This window comes from Ursus maritimus, unplaced genomic scaffold, assembly GCF_017311325.1.
Source record: "Ursus maritimus isolate PB19 unplaced genomic scaffold, ASM1731132v1 scaffold_28, whole genome shotgun sequence".
NCBI classification, from domain to species: Eukaryota; Metazoa; Chordata; class Mammalia; order Carnivora; family Ursidae; genus Ursus; species Ursus maritimus.
The window spans coordinates 29,246,039-29,253,346 of record NW_024425341.1 but is presented as its reverse complement, the minus strand read 5'-3'; positions in this window follow the sequence as shown (position 1 = coordinate 29,253,346).

The following is a 7,308-nucleotide window of genomic DNA, read 5'->3' as shown; positions in this document are numbered from 1 at the left end:
TTTCATGTGTCTGTTAGCCATTTGTATGTCTTCATTGGAAAAGTGTCTGTTCATATCTTCTGCCCATTTTATGATTTATTTGTTTCTTGTGTATTGAGTTTGAGAAGTTCTTTGTAGATCTCGGATACCAGTCTTTTATCTGTAGCATCATTTGCAAATATCTTCTCCCATTCCGTGGGCTGCCTCTTAGTTTTTTTGACTGTTTCCTTGGCTGTGCAGAAGCTTTTTATCTTGATGAAGTCCCACAAGCTCATTTTTTCTTTTGTTTCTTTTGCCTTTGGAGATATGTCATGAAAAAAGTTGCTGTAGCTGATGTCAAATAGGTTGCTGCCTATGTTTTCCTCTAGGATTTTGATGGATTCCCGTCTCACAACGAGGTCTTTCAACCATTTGGAGTTTATCTTTGTGTATGGTGTGAGAGAGTGGTCAAGTTTCATTCTTTTGCATGTAGCTGTCCAATTTTCCCAGCACCATTTATTGAAGAGAGTGTCTTTTGTACACTGGATGTTTTTTCCTGCTTTGTCAAAGATTAGTTGCCCCAAGAGCCGAAGGTCCATTTCTGGGTTCTCTATTCTGTTCCATTGGTCTATGTGTCTGTTTTTGTGCCAGTACCATGCTGTCTTTGTGATCACAGCTTTATAGTATAGCTTGAAATCCAGCAACGTGATGCCCCCAGCTTTGTTTTTCCTTTTCAGCAATTCCTTGGCGATTCAGGGCCTTTTCTGGTTCCACACAAATTTAAGGGCTGTTTGTTCCAGTTCTTTGAAAAATGTCATTGGTATTTTGATTGGGATGGCAATGAGATACCACCTTGCACCAGTTAGAATGGCAAAAATTGACAAGGCAAGAAACAACAAAAGTTGGAGACGATGTGGAGAAAGGGGATCCCTCCTACATTGTTGGTGGGAATGCAAGTTGGTACAGCCACTTTGGAAAACAGTGTGGAGGTCCCTTAAAGAGTTAAAAATTGAGCTACCCTGTGATCCAGCCATTGCACTACTGGGTATTTACCCCAAAGATACAGACATAGTGAAGAGAAGGACGATATGCACCCCAATGTTCATAGCAGCATTGTCCACAATAGCTAAATTGTGGAAGGAGCCGAGATGCCCTTCAACAGATGACTGGATTAATAAGCTGTGGTCCATATATACAATGGAATATTACTCAGCCATCAAAAAGAATGAGTTCTCAACATTTGCTGCAACATGGACGGGACTGGAGGAGATAATGCTAAGCGAAATAAGTCAAGCAGAGAAAGATAATTATCATATGGTTTCACTCATTTATGGAACATAAGAAGTAGGAAGATCGGTAGGAGAAGGAAGGGAAGAAGAAAGGGGGGGTAAACAGAAGGGGGAATGAAACATGAGAGACTATGGACCCTGGGAAACAAATGAAGGGCTTCAGAGGGGAGGGGGGTAGGGGAATGGGATAGGCTGGTGATGGGTATTAAGGAGGGCACATATTGCATGGTGCACTGGGTGTTATATGCAAGTAATGAATCATGGAACTTTACATCAAAAACTAGGGATGTACTGTATGGTGACTAACATAATAAATATTATTAAATAAAAAATACAAAAAAAAATCTGAAAGGTTTTCATAAGATCAGGAATGAGAGAAGGATGCCCCCTACTGACACTTTTATTTAAGATAGTATTGGTAGTTCTAGCTACAGCAATTAGGCGAAAAAGAAATAGAAGCATCTAATTTTGAAAGCAAGAGATAAAACTGTCACTATTTCCAGACCACACTATATACGGAAAACCCTAAAGACTCAACAAAAATTGCTTAGAACCAATAAGTGAATTTAGTAAAGTTGCAGGATACAAAATATTTTTTAATTAAAATATAAATTAAAAATTAAAAAAAAACTGTTGAATTTCTATATACTAATAACAATAAGTAGAAATCAAGAAAATAAACCTAATTACAATTGCTTCAAAAATACTATACCTGGGAATAAATTTAAGGAGGTGAAATATCTGTACATTGAAAACTATAAGACATACATAATAGAAATTAAGGAAGACACATAAATGGAAAGATACACAGTGCTCATGGAATGGAAGGATTAATATTGTTAAAATGTCATACTATCCAAAGCAATATGCAGGTTCAGTGTACTCTCTATCCAAATTATTATGACATTTTTCACAGAACTCGAAGAAATATTTCTAAAATTTCTATAGAATCACAAAGGACCCTGAATAAACAAAATAATCTCAAGAAAGAAGAATAAAGGTCCTTCACATTGGGCTTAGAGGTGTTTATTTGGATATGACACCAAAGGCAACAAAATCAAAATAAATAGAACTACATCAAAATAAAAATTTCTGCATAGCATCAAACAACAACAGCAAAAGGGAACCTACTGAATGGGAGAAGATAGTTACACCTCATATATTCAATAAGAAGTTAATGTCCAAAATCTATTAAAGAAAAAAAAAACCTAAAACTCAAAAACAATGCAATTATTAGATAGCCAGAGAATCTGAATTGACATTTTTTCTGAAGGAGATATATAGATGGTCAATAGGCATATAAAAACATCTCAATATCACAAAGCATCAGGGCAATGCAAACCAAAACCACAAGGAGATAGCCCTTTATACCTGTCAGAATGGCTATCACCAAAAATACAAGAAAGTGTTGGCAAGGATGTGCAGAAGAGGGAACCCTCATGCATTCTCAATGGGAATGTAAGCTGATGCAGCTACTATGGAAAACAGGATAAAGTTTCCTTAAACAATTAAAATTAGAGCCGCCAGACAATTCTAGTACTGGCTATCTATCCAAAGAAAACCCAAACACTAATATGAGAAGAGCTATGCACTCTTACATTCATGGCAGCATTATTTACAATAGCCAAGGTATGGAAACAATGTAGGTGTCTATCAATGAAGGAATGGCAAAAGAAAATACAGTATATATGTACAATGGAATCCTACTCAACCATAAAAAAAAGGAAATCTTGACATTTCCAACAACATGGATGGCCCTTAGGTGTATTATGCCAAGCAAAATAAGTCAGAGAAAGACAAATATATAATTTCATTTATATATGGAATCAAACAAACAATATCCAAACTCATAGACACAGAACAGATTCATGGTTGCTTGAGGGTTGGTGGGAGGATGAAGTGGGTGAGAGGGAGTAAGAAGTACGAATTTCCAGTTATAAAATAAGTCATAGTAGCAATGTATACTATGGGGAATATAATCAATAATATTGTATTAACTTTGTAAGGTAACAGATGGTAAGTAGACTTACTGTAATAATCATTTCTCTTTGTATACGAATGGTGAATCACTATGTTGTCCACTGGAAACTAACATTGTATGTCAATCATGCCTCAATGAATAAATAAGTTATTGTTAAATAAAATTATATAAACAAGGAGTCCTCTATTTTAAAATGTAGGATATCAGCAAATAACTATAAATGCAATTACACATACTATTAGAAGTTCCATAAAAATTAGTAAAGTTTGATTGTTTTAAAAAATATTTGAATATTTGCCTGTTTCATTTTTGCCTAATCTATCCTCTAAATATTGTATTTTTTTAATCTCTAGCCAAGAATATATTTTTCACCTAGATATTTACCATTTTCCCCCATTACACAAATTGTTCCTTCTGGTTTGGGTACTATTGTGATCTGCATTTGGTTCTCATTTTTTCTAAACACCTCTATATCTGTACTATAAGAAACCAGAAGTGGTGCCTGGGTGGCTCAATTAAGTGACTGACTCTTGATCTCATTCAGGTCTTGATCTCAGGGTCATGAGTTCAAGCCCCATGTTGGACTCCATGTTGGGCATGGAGCCTACTTAAAACAAATAAATATCTTCTCCCATTCCATGGGTTGTCTCTTTGTTTTGTTGACTGTTTCCTTTGCTGTGCAGAAGCTTTTTATCTTGATGAAGTCCCAAAAGTTCTTTTTTGCTTTTGTTGCCCTTGCCTTTGGAGACGTGTCATGAAAGAAGTTGCTCTGCCCAATGTCGAAAAGGGTACTGCCTATGTTCTCCTCCATGATTGTGATGGATTCCTGTCTCACATCAAGGTCTTTCATCCATTTGGAGTTTATCTTTGTGTATGGTGTAAGAGAATGGTCAAGTTTCATTCTTTTGTATATAGCTGTCCAATTTTCCCAGCACCATTAATTGAAGAGACTGTCTTTTATCCATTGGATGTTTTTTTTCTTGTTTTGTCAAAGATTAGTTGACCATAGAGTTGAGGATCTATTTCTGGAGTCTCTATTCTGTTCCATTGATCTATGTGTCTGTTTTTGTGCCAGTACCATGCTGTCTTGGTGATCACAGTTTTGTAGTATAGCTTTAAATCAGGCAAAATGATGCCACCAGCTTTGTTTTTCTTTTTCAACATTTCCTTGGCAATTCAGCATCTTTTCTGGTTCCACATGAATTTTAGGATTGTTTGTTCCAGCACTTCAAAAAATGGCATTGAACAGACACTTTTCCAGTGAAGACATATGAATGGCTAACAGACACATGGAAAAATGTTCAAAATCATTAGCCATAAGGGAAATTCAAATCAAAACCACCTTGAGATACCACCTTACACCAGTTAGAATGGCAGAAATTGACATGGCAAGAAACAACAAATGTTGGAGAGGATGTGGAGAAAGGGGAACTCTCTTACACTGTTGGTGGGAATGCAAGTTGGTACAGCCACTTTGAAAAACAGTATGGAGGTTCCTCAAAAAGTTAAAAATAGAGGTACCCTATGATCCAGCAATTGCATTACTGGTTATTTACACCAAAGATACAGATGTAGTGAAAAGAAAGGACATAGGCACCCCAATGTTCATAGCAGCAATGTCCACAATAGCCAAACTGTGGAAGGAGCTGAGATGCCCTTCAACAGACAAATGGATAAAGAAGATGTAGTTCATATGTGCAATGGAATATTACTCAGCCATCAGAAAGGATGAATGCCCACCATTTGCATCAACATGGATGGAACTGGAGAAGATTATGCTAAGTGAAATAAGTCAAGCAGAGAAAGACAATTATCATATAGTTTCACTTATTTGTGGAACATAAGGAATAGCGGGGAGAACATTAGGAGAAGGAAGGGGGAAATGAAGGGGGGAGAAACAGAAGGGGAGATGAATCACGAGAGACTATGGACTCTGGGAACCAAACCGAGGGTTTTAGAAGGGAGGGGTATTAAGGAGGGCACATATTGCATGGAGCACTGGGTGTTATATGCAAACAATGAATCATGGAACATTTCATCAAAAACTAATGATGGTATGGTGACTAACATAATAAAAAAAATGAAAACTACAAAACTGGAAGAGACTAAGTTCTCAAATAGTGCTATTTATTTGTTTTGCAACTGAGAAATGTCTAGCCAAGATCAAACTTCAAGTTTTTACCTGATTCGTAGATTCCAAGCTCCATTCTATGTTATGTGCTTTTTGATTCAAAACATATAAATTTAACTTAAATTTGTCCACTCCAAAAAAGAATAACTAAATACATGGACATATGCCTAATACTTTCTAAAATAAATAATTATAATGAATATAACATATTTACATAATGGCATGTTATCAAGAAATTCATATCCATCTGAACTTTCGCAAAGACTACTTCCTTTTAATAACTTTTTCAGGGGCTACCAGGAAATGGTCCTTTCAAAACAGGTACATATTCTTCAAGTTCTAAAAATCTCAGGCCTCAATTTGAGTCCAAGCACTTACAAAATCAATGCCATACTCCCAAATTTGAAAGTATGTTTCCTGCTAACACCGAGTTTTAGATTATTCTAGCTCAGTCAAAAAATCAAAAGCCACAGTAAGCAGTTCAGACAGGAATGCAGGGATTTGGAGAAACGGTGTTGTAAAATAGAGGAAAATGCGATTCTAAGATAACATACAAATTAGTGTCTGCAGGAAACAGCTAACCAACCACCTGGGTCTTTGGAGAAGGAGAGAATAGGTGGGATTAATGACAAGTAGGAGGACTGAGGAGGGGCTGTGAAGCTGATGCTTCTTTCCTGGAGGAGAAGGTTCTTTGTGCAGATGCCAGAAGTGAAAAAGAAAGCTGGGAGCATGGGTAAGTAACCATTTGTTGCTACTGAACTGATTCTTACATGAACAATAGAAGAGAAAACCAAAAGAAACTATATTCCCCCTCCCCAAACTTTCCATTCCGCCTCAGTATTTTCATCAATTTGGACATAGGAGGATATTGTGGGAAAATCCTGATGGCAAGAGAGTCAGTCTCAGCCCAGGTATCAGGAGGGAAGGAAGGAAGGAAGAAGACTGGAATGAAACTGAGAGATCAATAACTGCAAAGCAGGAGACTCATGTGGAAGTCTCAGAATAGCAGAGTGGAGTGATAGAGGCAAAAACTGGATTTGTGAATATATTACAAAGAAAGAGAGGAGAGGGAGTAGAAGCAGTGAGTTTAGATAATTATTTTCAAGTGTTTAGCATCATGAATTACCAAGAAATGGAGCAGTAACTGGAAGGTTATTTTTTTGTTTTAAATCATCTTTACTGAAAGTATAATTTACTATGATAAAATGCACCACAATCAAGATATAAAACATTTTCCACCTCATAAAGTTTTCTCCTGCTCCTTTTCAGTCAACCCCACCCCCACCCCAGCTCAAGCTCCACAGCTGGCCCCCATTAAACAAGTAAACCTAATTGATATTTATAGAACACTACCCTCAATGACAGAATACACATTCTGTTCAAATGCTCATGAACATTCACATATATCATATTCTGTGCTATTATACAAAGGTGAGTAAATGTAAAAGGAATGAAATCATAGTGTGTTCAATGACCGCAGAGAACATGAATTAGAAATCAATTCTAGAAAGTAATCTGGGAAATGCCCAAATATGGAGACAATTAAACAAGAGAGTCCGTGTGGAATATGAGTCAAAGAATAAACCACAAGAGAACTTTAAAAATATTCTAACTATACAAATAACAATATTTTCTGGGATGCATCTGAAGTAGAGTTTGAAAGAACATTTATGAATATACACACATATATAGATACACAATACATACATACACATTTATATATACACATAGACACACACACACACACACACACATAAAATGAAGAAATGGCTTAATTTAATGATTTAGCTCCCACCTTGAGGAGTTGTTAAAAATTTGGAAAATACAAAATGAATAAAGGTTTTAAAAACAATATTATCAATAAATACTGTTCCCATAATTTCTTGGTATGAACATAATTTTTATCAGCATATTTTTAAAAAATAAACATTCTCGAAGAGAGGGGCATC